This window comes from Capra hircus, chromosome 6 (genome assembly GCF_001704415.2).
Source record: "Capra hircus breed San Clemente chromosome 6, ASM170441v1, whole genome shotgun sequence".
In the NCBI taxonomy this organism is placed as follows: domain Eukaryota; kingdom Metazoa; phylum Chordata; class Mammalia; order Artiodactyla; family Bovidae; genus Capra; species Capra hircus.
The window spans coordinates 77,275,254-77,295,582 of record NC_030813.1 but is presented as its reverse complement, the minus strand read 5'-3'; the positions used below and the strand labels follow the sequence as shown (position 1 = coordinate 77,295,582).

The 20,329-nt window shown below is 37.1% G+C and overlaps 1 protein-coding gene and 1 pseudogene across 10 annotated transcripts in view; one reads left to right on the top strand and one right to left on the bottom strand.

Annotated features, from left to right (window-relative positions):
* ADGRL3 (adhesion G protein-coupled receptor L3) overlaps positions 1-20,329 on the bottom strand; it is a 945,437-nt gene that overhangs the window by 905,716 nt on the left and 19,392 nt on the right. The window lies entirely within an intron of this gene.
* Positions 12,635-15,392, top strand: LOC108636227 (annotated as a pseudogene). Its single transcript, XR_001918197.1, has one exon. The product of XR_001918197.1 is annotated as a heterogeneous nuclear ribonucleoprotein K pseudogene (transcript).

The following is a 20,329-nucleotide window of genomic DNA, read 5'->3' as shown; positions in this document are numbered from 1 at the left end:
CAAATTAGTCAGCTCTTCACATCAGGTGGCCAAAGTACTGGAGTTTCAGCTTCAACATCAGTCCTTCCAATGAACACCCAGGACTGATCTCCTTTAGAATGGACTGGTTAGAGTCCAAGGGACTCGCAAGAGTCTTCTCCAACACCACAGTTCAAAAGCATCAATTCTTCAGTGCTCAGCTTTCTTTATAGTCCAACTCTCACATCCATATGACCACTGGAAAAATCATAGCCTTGACAAGACACTCATTGGAAAAGACCCTGATGCTGGGAAAGCCTAAAGGCAGGAGGAAAAGGGGATGACAGAAGATGAGATGGTTGGATGGCATCACCAACTTGATAGACATGAGTCTGAGCAAATTCCAGAAGTTGGTGATGGACAGGGAGGCCTGGTATGCTGCAGTCCATAGGGTCGCAAAGAGTCGGACATGACTGAGTGACTGAACTGAACTGATAGATGCTTTACAATGCTGTTTTAATTTCTATTGAACAACAAAGTAAATCAGCTATATGTATACATACATTCCCTCTCTCTTGGACCTCCCCACCTCCACCCAACCCCTATATCCTACCTTGTTAGGTTATCGCTGAGCACTGAACTGAGTTCCCTGTGCCATACAGCAGCTTCCCACTAGCTATCTATTTCACACATGGTAGCGTATATATGTCAATTCCAATCTCTCAGTTCATCCTCTCTTTATCCCCCACCCCACATCCACATACCCATTCTCTACATCTGCGTCTCTATTTTTGCCCTGAAAATAGGTTCATCAGTACCATTTTTCTAGATTCCTTACATTTTAAAAGTTTAATCTATGTCAAATTCCTGGCAGTCCAAATGAATATACACTTGGAAAATGAAAAGATTCCTAACATCTTCAGAATGTACTGCTCATGTATTAAAAAGAAAAATTAAAAACTTTAGGGAAAATAATCTTAAGCAATCTCTTATTAGTCAGCAACAACAATAATATAAAATATGAAACTGTAACTCTGATGGAACACAACTACAGATGAATAAATATCTTTGCATTTTGAAAAAGGAATGAGTAAAGAATTATATGTAAATTCACATGCAGAGCAAAAGCTATTAATGTAGTAAAATCTGAAAGAGAAAGTCAAATTCATAGCCTTGTTTATCGAAAAAGATAGGAAGAAAGCAAGCCTAGACAGATTTACAATTATGATTTCATTGGGTGGACAAAAAAGTTTTGATATATACCACAGTGAGGAAACTCAGCTCTAATTCACTTTATTGAATTATAAAATAAATAATACTTTTTCCAAAACAACCTCATGTGACAACTGTAATTCAGAGGAATTATTACTAGGATTTGCAATGCTTTTCTTAAACAGACCTCTACTTACAGATGCTAAAAATCACTAAAATAATTAGTTGGCTACCATAATATTGATATATGCTCATAAAAGTTCATTTTATATGTATAAGCCCTAAAAAGCTTTATTAGAATAACAGTCATGTTCTATCTAGTAAAGATTGTTTTCACAAAATATCAAAAGATAAAGAAGAAAAGTTTCAGTAGTATTATTTTATCTTTGTGGTGTTGAGTAGGAAAATGGCTGATGGATTCACCAAAGAAAAAAGCATGTTTCCTCCTTGACCATTTACAGGAAGGATTCACTCTCATATACTTAGAAACATTAATGAAAGCTGCACATCTAGAGTGGAAGAAAAGGCCTCTCAAAAGCAGACTCACTATATCCAAGCCCACAGATATTGACATAGATAAGTAGAATGTCACCTTACTAATTTACAAGGAGAAATAACCTTCACAGTGACCCAGATACTAGAGTCTCAGCCATCGGCCCATTCTTTCTCTAAGGGCAGATGGTCTCACCAATGGATGAAGAATTTCCTTTCTACGCAACCATAGTTAAACAGCTCTTGAGTGACACAGTATTAATCAGATCTAGTCATACTTTAATCTAGCAAAGAGCTATAGGCCAAAGAGCGATTCAGTCACTTTTGAGATGGTTTTACACACCTATGCTTTATCCATTCTGTGCTTATCTCACCTTTAGAGGAATTTTTATTTCCCTTCTTTCTTACTTATATAAGCAACACTTTGGTCTCTAAGTTCTCACACACTGCACTATCATTCTGCAGTGTAAGGCTTATATTTGTAAAGCTTGATACAATCAGTGGCATAGCCAGAAAAGATGTGGTAATAAAAAAGATTAGCCAAAAAACAGGTTTGAACAGCAAATTATCAACTAGTTCCACCCTCTTAAAATGATCAGAAGTTTAACTGAGTGCAGTTAAACACTTAATACTTATCTGCTAGTACAAACTCTAGGTCAGCAAGCACATTTCAGGAGTGAGGATTTAGAAGCTGAATAGATCAAACATTTACTGAATGCCTCTTACCTCTAGACATATAAACTAGATAAATGATAACCTATTTTCTCATAAATTCCTTATAGACATAGGGTAGGCATTATCTCCATGAGCAGAAGAATAAGCCAAGCCTCTCCTTCCAAGTGTTCCTGAGACCTTGCTTTGTTAGTTAAGTTCTTCATCTGCTCACATTTTCTTTTCAGACTGACTTCTACAACTCACAATTATGTTCCACCCTCTCTTATCTTCAAAGTGCAAGTGAGCAATGCCGCAAACAAAAAACCAACCCTCACAGCCATCTATAATTCTCCTCTGGACACTGCCAAAAATTTCTCTTGCTCTTCCTAACAAATGGGGAAATAATTTATACTTGCTGTCTGTTCTTACCCACCTCTCCCTCAATCACCAACCCTCTGCAATCATCTTTTTTGGCCAGCATCAACTTTCACTGAAAACACTCTGGAAAAAGGTCACTAATTACATTTGAACAAGAACTTCTGAAATACTCTTTCTTTGCTTCTATTTTAAAATCTAAGTGTTTTTCCTCCACACTCTGGGACCATATCTTTTTGTTTCCCTTTTCTAGTTTGGATCCCTCAGAGTTCCTCACGAATTTATCCTTGGCTATATTCTGTGCCTGTACTTTATGACTCCTCCTAGCAATTTAATCCATAACCTTGGCCTCAACCTCCACCCAAAGATGCCAAAATCTGTATCTCTAGCCCAAATCCTCCCCATAGCCTCAGAAATCTATCTGTAGACCATACCCATGAGGAAATGAAAGAAATGGCCTATATTGAATGCAATACCTTTCCCATCATTTTTTTTTTAATATTCCTCTAACACCATAAAATGACACCACCATCCTCTCTATCATGCAGGTAACATATAGATCAACTTGGATTTCTTCTCCTTTATTGTCCATCCACAATTTAGTCATTAGCTCCAAAATATTTTGCTTTCTTACAACCTTCTCACCATCCCCATGGCTACTGCCTGCTGAGGTCCCTAACATCTTTCCAAGAGGCATCTAAGACTGGCCCTTCTTGCAGAATTCCTTATCCTCCATGTTCTACACTTGTTAACCACAAGAAAGTCCAAGCCCCAGAACCTGGCTCAAACTCACATCTCAAGCTTTTTAAAAATATATATATTTGATTTATTTATTTGTCTGTACCAGATCTTAGCTTTGGCACACAGTATCTCCATTGCAGTATTTGGGAACTTTAGTTGTAGCATACAAACTCTTAGTTGCAGCATGTGGGATCTAGTGCCCTGACTAGGGATCAATCCCAGGCTCCCTACACTGAGAGCTTAGAGTCCTAGCTGCTGGACCACCAGGGAAGTCCCCATACCTCTCCAGCTTTATTCACCAGAATTCCAGACCCCTCTTGTAAACCACATCAATACAACACCCATGCTTGTGCACACACATCAAATTTATCCTAAAGTTCATCCTCTTTCTGTTATACCTTTCAGCACAATATTCAGGTCAGTGCCACATTGATCCAACACCTAATGGAGTCTCAGGAAGCCAATTTCAACCTCTTTGTTGACTGACCTGATCCACAATATGTTTTAAAACCAAGGCATGATTATAAAAATTGCAGAGTTCTCTTCTCAGTTAAGTGTCAACAGAAGTAATTCTCATGTCGCCAGTTTAGATATGCCAAACCACAACTGCCAAACCACAATTTCCACCATAACAAGAATTATGGACACAGTATATTACCATGTTCTTCACTGTCACAAATTAAGAAGCTTTCTATCTACATCCACCAGCAATAACAGGGCTCATACCTTACTATATGAGAACTTCTGAATTACTTAGCAGTTTTAGCTCACAATAATAATGAACCCCTACACTAACAACAGAATGCTAATGTTACTAAGACTGTGAATACTGAATATGTGATTATGTTGCTCAGAGTTACTAGCAAGCACTTCTGATATTCTAAAACTTCCAGTGTCAAGAAACAACTTAAATTTGATGCTGAGCCTTGAGAGCAAGCCCATGCATTCCCTCAGATAACGTAACACTGTCTTCCATACCCAACTGGATACAAACACTGATGCAAATGTCACCAAAGATATATACAGCAACCATTATACAGAACATATTTTAAGATACAATGAACTTAATATAAAGTGAAGAAAATGTAATTTTTCAAAAGAAAAAAATCTTTCCTTCACAAAGAGGTCCTTTTCATTGTGGGACTAAGAATGCCAAAATTCCTAACCTAAGCAGGTCATTTTATGTATCATTCTCATTCTGTCAGCAAAAGATGCCTCTCTCCTTATTAATAAATTAAAAATTTCTCTAACATATATCCTTGAAATTGGCTATTTACCTGTAGAACATAGTTCATATGTATAGCTATGGATGATGTATCTCAATGCCCCAAGCAGGAGAGACTTTAAGTAATATGTTTTCACTTCCTTATTCATTTTCTAACTTCTATACAACTAAAATTGTGTAGAAATTTGGATTAAACTTCCTTATACATTTTGACATCCTTCAAGTCTTTATTCAAATGTGATCTTCTCAATGAAGCCTACCCTGTTTAATATGACAACCTGCCTTCCTGTCCCCTCAACCTATTCCTCTAATCCCCTTATCCTGCTCTGCCTTTTCTCTAGAGCACTTACTACGTTCCAAAAGGCAGCGTAATTCACTCACTTTTTAACTTTACTACTACACATATTCTCCACCACAGAAAAACATCCCGGGAAGACAGTAATCTTTGGCTGTTGCTTATTTCTCATCCCAAGTAACCAGAGCAGTATCTGGTTTTGAATAGGTACTCAAATATACATTGGTTGAATATTAAATACATAATTTCATTTCACCTGTTTGTCTGAACTGGTTAATAAGCAGTAATCTATGATGAAAATGATACTTGTAAGATGGGAACGTTCCCAAGGTCAGCACCACCGAAGTTAACCTTATTATATCTTCTCGCATATCATACGGCCCACCACCCAGTGCTATGTGCTCAGTTGCTCAGTCGTGTCCAACTCTTTGCAACCCCATGCACTGTAGCCCACCAGGCTCCTCTGCCCATGGGATTTTTTGAAAATCCCTCAGTACCCTTCTCCAGGGCTCCAACTCCCACAGTGGAGATAGCACTGACTTAAGGGCTGCTGACTGCTCAGGAGACATGCAGGCTTTTCAGGGTAACTTCATTATCGTTTGTTCCTCTGAGCACTCTGTTCCAATACTTTCTCCTTTCCCCAACTCCAACTTTTTAGTCTATAAAATGAAGGATCTAGATGGTAAATACAAACACTGTATTATTCTAACAATATAGCTTGGGAAGAATAGCTAACGCTCTTGCAAAGGGATAAAGGAAGAAAAACTATAGTAGTAGTATATGGCATAAAGCAGGGGTGCGCAGTGGTCTTTTTAAAAAGAAAGAAGACAAAAGCACAGGAAACTAAAATAAAGGAGAATAGTTTGTAAAAGAAGAACTGTAGGAATTTAACCCATATCACTTCAATCACTCATGACGGCCTAAAGAGATGACCTGGTCCTAAGTGAAAACATGTGTGCAGAAGCGCTAAACTAAAATTAAGTTTAATATGTTGAATATAAGGTTTTATTATTATTATTATTATTATTATTATTATGTGTGTGGGCATGTGCACTCAGTCATGTCTGACTCTTGCTACCCCATGGACTTTAGCCCTCCAAGCTCCTCTGTCCATGGAATTTCCCAGGCAAGAATATGCAATGGGTTGCCATTTCCTCCTCTAGGAGATCTTCCCAACCCAGGGATCAAACCCACATCTCTTGCGTCTCCTGCACTGGCAGGCAGGTTCTTTACCACTGTGCCACATGTTATCATTATTAAGGGATTTTTCATGAGAGTACTCAAATAAACCAGATGGCTTTTTTCATAATGAATTTTAGTACTAATTATAAAATAAATTTGTTTTAAAAGTCTATAATAATAAATACTCAAGCAAATAATTTTGTCATAGAGCAACATTACAGAATGTTGAAGCTTTGTCACTATCTACATTCAGGCTGACACAGAGGCAACAAAATTATCTTGGCTGATGACACCTTTGGGTGAGTTGTGCTGGCGGCGGTTCTGCTGAGTGCTCTAATGAAAGCAGAAGGTCCGTCTCTTAATACAGCATTTTCAGAGACTTTAGCTATAATAACAACTCTCTTAAAGCACATTTTTCGAAATGCCAGGCCCTGTTCTAAACATGTTACATACTTCAAGCCAGTCAATCCTTAAAACGCCAATGTGAAGCTGCTGCTATCATTAGCTCATTTTCAGGATGAATAAACTTACTTTTCTAAAGTGACGCTGCTAGTAACTGGAAGAACTGGAATTCAAACCTAAGCAAACATTAGAATAGACATCCTACCTCTTTAAATCTAGATAAGAATATATAAGAGGTGTAATACAATATGTGTAACAATAATTGATCACTTACTCTGTAGCAAGCCTTTCTCTGATTTCTCCATACACATCATCACATTTAATCTCCACACAATCCCAGGAGGGAGAAATCACCATTCTCTCCACCATTTCAGATTAGGACACTGGGGCTCTGGGAGGTTAAGTACTAGCACAAGTTCATATCTCTAAATTTCCCACCTCTATCTGTCGAACAATGCTTCTTTCCTCCTTCCTATCTAATGGTCTCGTTTTTGCATTTTAATAGCATGGCACAGTCATCATTACCTCCTCAGCGTTATACACTCAAATAAACTCCTATCCAGGTATTGTACATTGCAATGCAGATATCTGACACTATGGGTATCTTTAATTACCTTATGTTTATCATTTACCATGTCCTAGGCAGTAAGATTGCTCTAGGGGATAAAATGAAGAATACAGATACTATTTGTGGGAAATACAATAAATACATAGCTACAAAAAGCGTTAAGAAATGCCACAACAAAGAAAGTGCAGTTGCTAAGGAATGCAGAAAAGGATAACCTTATCCAGATTTGGGAGCTGAGTGATGTCTAAGCTGAGTCCTAAATGATAAGCCTGAAATTGCCCGGTGAAGAGGGAAGGATGGAGAGATGGAAGTCCAGTAAAGTATACCCAGAAGAAAAGACCAAGGCCAAACTCAGGCTTCCCTGGTGGCTCAGATGATTAACAACCTGCCTGCAATGCAGGAGACCAGAGTTCGATCCCTGAGTCAAGAAGATTCCCTGAAGAAGGGAATGGCTACCCATTCCACCAGTATCCTTGCCTGGAGAAGCCCATGAACAGAAGAGCCTGGCAGGTAACAGTCCATGGGGTCACAAAGAATAGGACACAGCTACGTGACTAACACTTTCCCTTTCAAGGCCAAACTCTGGGAGAGGGTTTTGTGTTTTGTCCCCTCCCAACACCCTCCATAAATGATTTCCCTGCATGAATTACTAGCTAGCAGCCTCTTCATTCTACAAAACCTCTCACCTGGAATCATAGGATGTCTTCCAACTTTAATTTCTGTCCCACCCAGCCTCCAGAGAAGACAAGCATAACAACAACCTCACATGGCGTCATGTGAATCTACCTTTATGGCTACAAACTGCTTATCTGGCATGCCTGAGTTCAGTCCTGCACACACTGAGACCATCGTCTCCTAGAGACAGAACAGTCCTCACACTGGGCCATTTTATCCAACTGGGCTGCTGCCTCAGTCTCCTTGTATAGCACAAACAACACCTGCTTGGGCTGAGGGACTGTCTGGGACAGATGCCCACCTGGCTGTGCCCAAGCCAACTAGCCTAGTTCTTATCAGCACTTCTCTCCAGAAAACTACTGGCTTTCATCTAAGACTAAAATCTTCGCAAGCTATCTGCAAGTTTGATAAGCCTCAAGATATTATTAGGCATATCATGATATAAACTTTAATTAGTACACAAAGAATATTTTGTTGAATGGTTAAATAAAGCTCTACTACTATGAAACTCCTGTGACAGGTGATTGGGATCAACAATAATACATTTTTTACAAATCATAACATACAAATAACAAAAACAACAACGGGGGTGAAAGGGTTATAGAAAATTGGGGAAAAGACCTCACTACAGTTTCTTAACAACTTATGCAGTGAACCCCACATTAGAAATTCAGAAAAGATAAGGAAAGATTGCAACATCTGGAATATTTTCACAACACTTGACAGTTCTACTAAGTACTGTTTCATTTAATCAAACTGGGTCTAATGCTGATGATCTAAAAGAATTCATGTGTAATAGAGCAACAACAACAAAGCAGAATGCCTATCAGACAATGAGGACTCACTAGGTGCTGATGAGGACTCACTAGGTGCTAAGAACTGTGCCAAGAGATTCTGCAGACAGTATTAGCTGCTTGTCATTCACCTCCCTTTTCCTAAGTAGCAGAAACTTCACATTGTTCAGGGTAAGAATACACTTATTTAAAAATTACTTGATTCCCCAGACACCCCTCTAGCTAGGAGTGGTCCTATGACTCATCACTGTTGAAAGACATAGAAACTGAGTATTTTCTAGAAAAGTTTTCTTCTACCTTTACTAGTTCCAATACCTCCACACAACTTTTTCTCCTTCTTCCCATGGCTGATGTGAAGGCCAACTATGAGAATACATAGGATGTAAGAGCAACATGACTGCTGCTGCTGCTAAGTCACTTCAGTCGTGTCCGACTCTGTGTGACCCCATAGCCGGGAGCAACATGACTAGGCTTAAGTAATTGGAGCTTCAGGTCTCACTGTCATCAAAAACATGTTACACTAACATTGGACTACTCATTTCTGGAACTATTTTTGCATGAAAAAAATCAAAACTATATTTAGTTAAATCTCTTTAAGCATTTTCATGCATTGCCTTATCTGGATTTTTACTTTGTTGAATTGGCAATATTCTTATTCTAGGAGTCTGGTAAAGTTAAAATGCCTCTCTGGCAGTATTTGGGGCTTCCCAGGTGGCAGAGTGGTAAAGAATCCACCTGCCAGTGCAGGAGACACAAGAGATGTGGGTTTGATTCCTCTGTTGGGAAGATACCCTGGAGTAGGAACTGGTGACCAACTCCAGTAATCTTGCCTGGAAAATTCCATGGACAGAGGAGACTGGTGGGTTATAGTCCATGGGGTCACAAGAGATGGACACAACTGAGCACATGGCAGTATTTTAACTACTACAAAACTAAGGGGAAATTTTATTCGTCACTATTTTTAATAGTTTTCTTCTTTTGTTATTGTCATACCACTTCTAATTTATCCCCACCTCTCTACTTCTCTTTATTCCTAAGGTTTCCTGATTATCTACCCATTCTTGGATAAAACAGTTACATGTTATGATAATTTCTAAATTCATTCAATAGCAAGTTAACAAATCTCTTCTTTAACTAAAATGAAAATAATAAAATTATACCAAAATTTAACAATGTAACTTCTAATTACCTAACAATGACATCTCTGCTGATTTGTCCTTGATCCTCTCTCAAAATATATCATATGGTATATACAGTAATTTAAAACCCTAAAATGATGCCTTCTTTAAAGAATTATAAAAATTAATATTTATTGTTTTTATTGTGGACCAAACTGTGCTATGATTTTTAAATATATAGTCTCATGAATCCTAAAATACTATGGATGTAAGTACTATTTAGTATTCCCAAATTGCAAGAGACACAGGAAGGTGCACATATCACCTAGCCAGCCATTGCCAGAGCCAAAACCTATACTTTGGACATTTTGACTTCCACACATTATTCAGCCCTCACATAAATATCTGATGCTGAAATAAGTTTTTTTAAAATACATTCTAAAATCTTGATTCATACTCATTTGATGTTAGCCTGGCTTCTTTTTCACATATTTACAAATTAAAATTAATACATGTATGGTTGAAAGAAAAAATAAAGTTAAAAAAGTCATATGTCCAGTGTGAATCTACATTATATTTCAAATGTACAAAATCTTATCCACAAATTCAAGTTTTCTTAAAACAATACGATGAAGCAAATAATATTTAGATAAGACTACCTGAATAACTCTTTTCATTGCCTAATACTACCTATTTGAAAGATTTTCCTCAAAGATGTACTAGCTATATGACTCACTTTGCATAGGCTATTTTACATCTGCTCAGAATTTAGTTAATAGCAGTTTACCAACATTAATTTTCAGATTTGATAATTGAACTATAGTTACTGTTTTAGGCTGTTCAGGCTACTATAGCAAAATACCAGAGATGTCAGTGGCTTATAAAAGTAGAAATTTATTTCTCACAGTTCTGGAGATAGAACTTCTAAGTTCATGGTGCAGTGATTCAGTGTTTGGTAGGGCTTCCTGGGTCATAGATGACAGTCTTTTCACTGTGGCTAGAGAGTTCTGAGGGATCTCTTTCATTAGACCGTTAATTTCATTGGTTCATGAGGCTCCACCTTCATGACCTAAGACCTCTTAAGGGCCTCATCTCCTAATACCATTACATTAGGTATTAAGATTCCACCACATGAAATTTAGGACACCTTCAAACCATAGCAATAACATTAGAGGACACTACTTAAGGAGTATATGGGAACTCTTCTATTATTTTTACAACTTCTAAGTTGAAATTGATCCAAAATAAAACATTTAAGAAAATTGCCAGTTCTTTTAACAGAAAATTTTAGAGTAGCTTGCTGAGCAGTCCAGATGTCACTGAACATCAAATGAAGACCATTTCAAATATTCTGAGCTTTAGAATACCAGCATAACATAGCTTCTACTGGCTGTGTTTAACAATTAGGGCTTATTAACCTTTGATTTTTGACAAAGGAATGGTTTTACAAAGATAGAGCCATGAATGAAAAATGAAAACTTAAGTGCTACATTTGAACCTGAGAAGCAAAACACTGTATCTCATTAGTTATACAATTCCAAGGCTCAGTTCAGCCAAGGGCAGAATTAAAGAACAGATTATACTTTTTTCCATTAGGATTGTAATATAATTCTGAAAGAAAAGAAACACTTACAGGAAATACATTGCCATAAGAAAAGGTTAAAATTCCCCACCCCATCTTTGCCAGATATCTTTGCTAAGGCAAAATAAAGTTTTCTGTCTTCATTCATCAATGTGCATTTATGAAGCATGTATTATGTGCTAGTATTGCCATTCACGTTGAGCTCCAGAAAACAAAATCTTAAATAAAAATATTATCATTTTGATATATAACTTGCTCCCAAAGCACAAATTAGTAAAATAATCTACTTTTGAATACCTAAAAGAGTTAAATTTGGTTTCTCAGAGCGGTATATTTTCTGTTTCTTCTTCACTGAGCTTAAATAATCTCAATTTACAAAGATAATGAGGCTCTACTTTCATATACCTTCAAATTACTCTGAGGATTGAAGACAAGAGTTGGATTTTATAGGCTATCTACCTTCCATTAGTTTTTTCTAATTGACACCCACAGTTCTCCAGAGTGAGTTGAAATGACAACTTCATGCCACATTCCCATCTGAGCTGTCCCTCCAGTTGTTTGCTCGGCAATTTGCAGTCAAAGCAGAAAATCTCTCAGGGTTTTCACCTCCTCCATCTTCTCATAAAGTGAGGCCAATAAACAAAGGTCAAATATATCCTACTTTATAATTCAGAGATTATTCACCTAAGTAGTGGTATTTACATTTCACCTAAAGTCATAAATCTAAAATGAGTCCCATAAAATGAATGAATTTTTGCTATCCACTCATCAAAATCTCAGCTCTATCAATGACCCTGAAGCTAAAATAATCATACATGCATAGAAAACAAGAGATTTATGACCATGTGGGAACCAATGTGATATTTCAAAAAAAAAATTTTTTTCCTATCTCCCACACTTCAAAGTGAAATGATTTATTTACTGTTACAAATTCTAAAGTGTGTCCAGTTACAGCTAATATAAATTTTCAGTGTTTTCTTTTAAAGAAGTGGTCCTTAAGCTCAGCAACTAGGATAACTACAGATATTGAGACACCCCTCACCAAGCTAAGAGGAAGAGTTGTGCTAAGGTTGGATGGAAAGCATGATAATTATAAATGGGTTTAGAAATGTTAATGCTTATGCTGATATTTGAATTGAAAAGGAACAATAAAGAACTAACTCTAAGCTAGACAAAGTGATTCACCTATAACCCATGAGGAGTCATTATAAATTCTAGGTAGTTATTCTGGGGGAGACAAAGAATAATGGTGGGGAGCACTCTAGAGAAAAATGAGAACTTGAGAGCTACTAGCAAAAAAGAGTCAGATAACAAGATAGTAGAAAACAGTGATGGAAAAGATGTTATTAACAAATGAAACAAGGGGGCGCTTCAGACGAAAGCACTGCAGACGCCATTATCCTCTGTTTCTCTGCTGCACCGACCTCGACGTCTTGCCTACTTCCCGCTTATTTGCGGCCTATAGATTGGTGTGTCCCTTGAATACAAGAAAATGGAAACTGAACAGCCAGAGGAAACCTTTCCCAACACCGAAACCAATGGCGAATTTGGTAAACGCCCTGCTGAAGATATGGAAAAGGAACAAGCTTTTAAAAGATCTAGAAACACTGATGAGATGGTTGAATTACGCATTCTGCTTCAGAGCAAGAATGCTGGGGCAGTGATTGGAAAAGGAGGCAAGAATATTAAGGCTCTCCGTACAGACTACAATGCCAGTGTTTCAGTCCCAGACAGCAGTGGCCCCGAGCGCATATTGAGTATCAGTGCTGATATTGAAACGATTGGAGAAATTCTGAAGAAAATCATCCCTACCTTGGAAGAGGGCCTGCAGTTGCCATCACCCACTGCAACCAGCCAGCTCCCGCTCGAATCTGATGCTGTGGAATGCTTAAATTACCAACACTATAAAGGAAGCGACTTTGACTGCGAGTTGAGACTGTTGATTCATCAGAGTCTGGCAGGAGGAATTATTGGAGTCAAAGGTGCTAAAATCAAAGAACTTCGAGAGAACACTCAGACAACAATCAAGCTTTTCCAGGAATGTTGTCCTCAATCTACTGACAGAGTCGTTCTTATCGGAGGAAAACCTGATAGGGTTGTAGAGTGCATAAAGATCATCCTTGATCTTATATCAGAGTCTCCCATCAAAGGACGCGCTCAGCCTTATGATCCCAATTTTTATGATGAAACCTATGATTATGGTGGTTTTACAATGATGTTTGATGACCGCCGTGGACGTCCTGTGGGATTTCCCATGCGGGGAAGAGGTGGTTTTGACAGAATGCCACCTGGTCGGGGTGGGCGTCCCATGCCTCCCTCCAGAAGAGATTATGATGATATGAGCCCTCGTCGAGGACCTCCTCCACCCCCTCCTGGACGAGGTGGCCGGGGAGGTAGTAGAGCTCGGAATCTTCCTCTTCCACCACCACCACCACCTAGAGGAGGAGATCTAATGGCCTATGACAGAAGAGGAAGACCTGGAGACCGTTATGATGGCATGGTTGGTTTCAGTGCTGATGAAACCTGGGATTCTGCAATAGATACATGGAGCCCATCAGAGTGGCAGATGGCTTATGAACCACAGGGTGGCTCTGGATATGATTATTCCTATGCAGGGGGTCGTGGCTCATATGGTGATCTTGGTGGACCTATTATTACTACACAAGTAACTATTCCCAAAGATTTGGCTGGATCTATTATTGGCAAAGGTGGTCAGCGGATTAAACAAATCCGTCATGAGTCAGGAGCTTCGATCAAAATTGATGAGCCTTTAGAAGGATCCGAAGATTGGATCATTACCATTACAGGAACACAGGACCAGATACAGAATGCACAGTATTTGCTGCAGAACAGTGTGAAGCAGTATGCAGATGTTGAATACAATGCAAGATATTTTTTCTTTTTTATAGTGTGAAGCAGTATTCTGGAAAGTTTTTCTAAGACTAGTGAAGAACTGAAGGAGTCCTGCATCTTTTTTTTTTTTTATCTGCTTCTGTTTAAAAAGCCAACATTCCTCTGCTTCATAGGTGTTCTGCATTTGAGGTGTAGTGAAATCTTTGCTGTTCACCAGATGTAATGTTTTAGTTCCTTACAAACAGGGTGGGGGTGGGGGAGGGTGTGCAAAAACTAACATTGAAATTTTGAAACAGCAGCAGAGTGAGTGAATTTTAATTTTTGTTCATTGTTGGTGGTTTAAAGAAGTCCCCCCATGTAATTATTGTGAACACTTTGCTTTGTGGTCACTGTAACATTTGGGGTGGTGGGACAGGGAGGAAAAGTAACAGTAGTCCATATGTCCCTGGCATCTATTCAGAGCAGTGTGCAGAATGTAATGCTCTTTTGTAAGAAACATTTTATGATTTTTAAAATAAATTTAGTGAACCTATTTTTGGTGGTCATTTTTTTTAAGATGGTCATTTTTCAAATGGCTGAATTCCCTCCAACCTACCCCCCGAACAGAACACTAAGTTTAATTTTCAGTCCTCTGTTGGATATAAATAAATGGCATCTCTTCTTGGACTTAGGCAAAATATCTTGACAATACTCAGTTCTGGTGATTCTTAATGATTTGAAGTCCATTGCTTGGGAGGAAATTCCACCACACATTCATGCTTATAATAAGCTGGGGATTTTTGTTTGTTTTTGCAAATGCTTGCCCCTACTTTGCAACAATTTTCTGTTCATGATTCTGAAGAACCAAGGTGGGGAGCAACACAACCGATGGAATAGTGGTATAAGTTTATACCAGAAGCTTAATGACAAGTTTTATCAATCAGAATAATACTTGGTTATGGAAGTGACTGATGCTAAATAAATTCTGATTATTTTTAGATAATTTCTCACATATAGACTTAAACTGTCAGCTTGGTAGTGTCTATTAGTTAAACTTTGTAAAATATATATATATATATATATATATACTTGTTTTTCCATTGTATGCAAATTGAAAGAAAAAGATGTACCATTTCTCTGTTGTATGTTCGATTATGTAGGAAATGTTTGTGAACAATTCAAAAAAAAAGATGAAAAAAATTCCTGTGGATGTTTTGTGTAGTATCTCTTGGCATTTGTATTAATAGTTAAAAGTTCACTTCCAAATAAAACTCCCATAATGCTAGATTTGATGTGTGCCCAATTTTGAACAAGGGTTGATTGACACCTGTAAAATTTGTTAAAACGTTCCTCTTGTAAGGAAATACAATAATCTTAAATTATGTAAAAAAAAAAAAAAGAAACAAGGGGAACAGTCAATGGATTTTCATTCTGACCATGGGCCAGGAATGGAAATAGATACATAGGACTGAATCCAAAACCTGGATGACCCAGAGTTCTTGCTGGAAAACCAATTCTGATTGTTGATTAGGGCTCAGAAGAAACGGCCTTGATCCTCTGAGAATGAACTAAACTCAGCTCTGGAATTAAATTGGATATCACTAAAAGAGCAAAGGAAGTAAAAAAGGAAATGCCTAAAAAACCAGATGCCTGTTAAAATATATGAAGCTACATACAGCTAGGGTGAACAACAAGGTAATATTTGTAATTATCTGCACAGAGAAACACTGACTATGGTATTAGGACTATTTTTCCCTAGCAGAGAATAGTTAAGTGATATTATATTGCCTGAGAACAACACTGAGATTAAGGAAGATGAGGCAGAAAAGATAATGTCCCTAACAGCATACAGATAGGAAGGAGAGAAATGGGAAAACCAGACATTGACCCAGTAACTACATAAAACTGGACATGTTCCGAAAAGTTTCAGTCTTACATAGCCCTTTCAGCCACAGGGCTATCAACTCCAGGAAGGTGGGTTTGATTGGAAATTAACTAGTCCACAGTAACAGCCAGGAAATGATTCATGTCATATGATACCAGAAGAACGTCCATACATTTCAAGTTTCTGGCCACTACTATATCAAATTATAACCAGTTTTAAAAGAACAAAAGAGTGGATTCCACATTCATGTAGAATACATTGTCAACAAAAACCTAAATAAAGGCTCTTAAACAAACTTTAGATATGCATGTCCACCCCAAAAATTTTAACTATGGAAAATAAACATATTTAAAGTTTTCTCAAACCTGGAAAAAAAAGAGTAATGATAGAGATAGTTTGTTAGATATGAAATTTTCATCAGATCCATCTTTGAGTCCCCACTTAGATATTCACACAAATATTCTTTTTGGAAATAAAAAATTAAAGTATGATTTTTAAACAGTATTTAAAAATAAGTTATAATTTATCAATAAAATAGTTATGAGTGCAAAAAATACTGACCACTTAAAACAACGCAGCAAGAATTTTAAAAGAGAGGGTAGCAAATGTAAAGACACTTACCTTTTTTCCTATCACATTTTTGATTGCAATATTTGGAGATTTCTTCAGATACATTTAAAGTCTGGGATCTGTTAGTATTTGCGCTTAGAAGCTGATTGCTTGGTTCTAGATTGCCATTTCTACGGTGCTTCAAAAGGCACAGGGAGGCAGGCAGAAACTAGGCAGTGTAAGAATGACAAGGTACCTCAGAGTCCTACTCTTCTGCCGAACAATCAGTAAGTCACAAACACTCAGACACACACCCTCAGCACAGTAGGAAGAAAATAAAAATCAAATACAGGTTGTTACCCCATAGTGTGTGGGCAAAACACCCACAATTGTTGACATATGAATCTTAACCATAAGTAGAGGCGTTTGACTGACACCACCACTCACCAATCTGGTTCTACACCTACATTCAAAACCACTGTGTTCCAGAAGAAGCAAAGAGAATTGTTTTACTTCTCTCTCAAAGTCACTGAAGCAGGAAGACCAATGAGAAAACCATAACAGGACAATTTTGTATCACTCTCTTCTCACTGCTCAAATTGTACTACTAGTCATAACTGCAGATAGACCATTAAATATGCTTTCTGCTCTTCTCTCAAACTGCCATAATAAAAGTAAAAGGAGATAAAATTATACCTATGATTTCTCCCTTCTTCCTTGGCATCCTAATCTCTCTCCAAAGAGAATTTTGTGATATGTTTCCAACCAATTTTCTAACTATCAATTAAGAAGAACACTTTAAAACTTGCTTTCTGAAAAGGACACAAATAAAATTGAGATAAGAGTTTGACTCAGAAAAAAAAAAATAATCTAAGACACATCCTTAAGAATTATTCTTAGAGGTAGAAATAAAATTCCAACTCAATCTTTATTTTCTATATTTCCCTAGACAAGCATCTGCATAAACTGGAACAATCAATTTGTTCTGGCAATTATTACAGCTCATAGAGGTTTTGAGTCTGCTGCACTGGAGGCAGATTCCTTACCCTCTGAGCCACATCTAGAAGGCTCCAACAATTTTCCCTACAAGCACTCCATATATTTGATAAAAATCAACAATTACAACCATGATATCAAACCCCTTATTACAACTCCTGTATACAACAGTAGTAGAGGCCTAGTGTGTTTGTGTGTGTGTGTGCTTAGTCATGCCAGACTCTGAGACCCCATGGACTGTATCCCACCAGGCTTCTCTGTCCATGGGATTCTCCAGGCAAGAATACTAGAGTGGGCTGCCATGCCCTCCTCCAGGGGATCTTCTCAACCCGGGGATTGGACTGAAGTCTCTTGCATCTCCTGCACTGACAGGTGGATTCTTTATCACTGTGCCATCTGGGAATCCCTTAAGACAGCACATAAATTCAAAACTTTTATTAGTACAGGAAAGTATGACACTGTCGATACTTTCTTAAGAAGATATTATTCACTTTATGGTCTGAGATTTTCTTTCCACCTTCCCTGACTGCACAATAAAAAGACAAAAACATATAAACTCATTCCTTACCAACTTGATCCTGATACCTATCACCCTTTTCTGCCATTCTTCTCACTGGCATTTCTAATGGAGCTTGAAAATAACAGTATTTTTCCTGGCCTAATGTCTTATTTTATTTTGTTGTATTAGGTTGATTTTTGTTTTCCTTTAGTGTTTTATTTTATACATCATTCTCTAAGAAATCAGCACAGCTCAAGTCGCAGTTTGTATTAACTAAAGCTACTGAACAAAAGAAAACAGGGAATCTTTATAGTATTAATATTTAAGTTTCTCACAAGAATTACAAAATTTTTTTTTAAAAGATAGAAGTTTAGGTTTGGGAGGGAAAAAACATCTTGGCCATGTCACAGCGTTATATTTGGAGAATAAATCACCCAATACTGTCTTAACAAGTAGCCTCAAGACAATATAAGATTAACACAAACCTACATGAACATATAATATAAATGAAAAGTAGAATTTAACTCAATGCCTCCGGAGGAGAAAAAGAAGCAAACTTTATAAAAATAAAAAATCTAAATGGCTTCACCGCAATTATGGTTATGATGAAATTGGCACAGCATGGTTTTAACCACACAGAAGATTAATATTTATTTTCAACAAATGTAGCTAGAAAAATGTTATTATATCCTCTCCTTTTTTCACTAGGAGCATGCTGATTGAAATGGATTCATTTATCTAAGCTGACAGCTAGACAAAACTATATTGTGAATATTTTTTATCTTTGATTAAATAAGAACTTAGCAACATCTGGTTTCCTACAATTACCCAAAATTATTCAAAATAAGTTCTTTTTTGATATGCCTAACTATGTCATTCTGTGTTTAACAGTTCTTTTTAATACAACATTCAGAAAAAATAATAAAACAATTACAGAATAAAATATTAATTCCAATGAAAGACTCAAAAACTCACGGAAAAATTAATAATTCATTTTTAGAGCAGTCAGGATTATAAATAATATTAGATATTCAATTACCCAGAAGAACAACTTAGGGTTTTTACTTTCATTCAAAAAGTCCTTTTAGTTGTCAAGAGAGTTTTAAAATTGCAACTCTTCTACCCAGTACAATTAGAGAGGAGAGACTATCTTAAATTGAAATGGACTTCCCTGGTGGCTCAGACAGTAAAGCATCTGCCTACATTGCAGAAGACCTGGGTTCGATCCCTGGGTCAGGAAGATTCCGTGGAGAAGGAAATGGCAACCTACTCCAGTACTCTTGCCTAGAAAATCCCATGGACCGAGGAGCTTGGTGCAGGCTACAGTCCATGGGGATGCAAAGAGTCGGGCACCACTGAGCGAGTTCACTTTAAATTGAAAGAGCAGCTCTTCATGAGGATACAAGTACTGACATACTACAAGGCTATCTCTGAAGAACAAGTTCTCACAAGCTAAGTACAAAGGGTACCAGGCCCTAGTTCTTACACATCTGCAATTGTTCTCAGAATAATTGGCTACAAAATATTTTTGAAAACTGTACTGCTTTTATTATGCATACCAACTGTATAATTTTTTCTCAAAACTGCCAATAATTTTGGTAACTATTACCTAATTATAATTCCCTATTGCTTCAGGGTTTTATAAAACTGTATTCCATTCAACACTGAGTTCATACCCTATCCTTCCTAAGAGTTAATTCTTTATGAGAGTAATGCTATTTTCTTAAACTGTCCCTTTTTAAAATTAGCAACTTTCTTCAAATTTAATATCTCATAAACCGCTAGATAATCATTCCTTTCAGAATAAGTCAGAGATTAAAAAAAAAAAAAAACATAGTATGGTATATATGAAGGAACATGACAAAATAATCCCAAATGGAAGGCCATGAAGATTGAAGACAACATGTAAAGTGATGTCAATCTTGCAAAAATTTTGGGATTAAAGGATAAAAAGAGATGGCTTGAACCACTGTGTTTCACTCCTTGCTACATGCAAGCATGACAGTATCTATTTTTCCCATCTGACTCTCATATGCAATATACAAATCTTGTATTATATAACAGAAACTAATTTAATTATCATAATATCACTATGAAACAGATATCATTAAACCATTGATATAGAGAGTAAACTGAGACTCAAAAAATGACCCTAAATTACACAGCTCTTACTTGGTATGCATCTCTAAAGTTTAGACTTAAGTTCATCTGACTCTTAACGTCTATGTTCTAAAACAGTAAGTCTCATGGACACAGTCAAGTTATTAGAAGTTATACTATTAATTTTTTAAATCA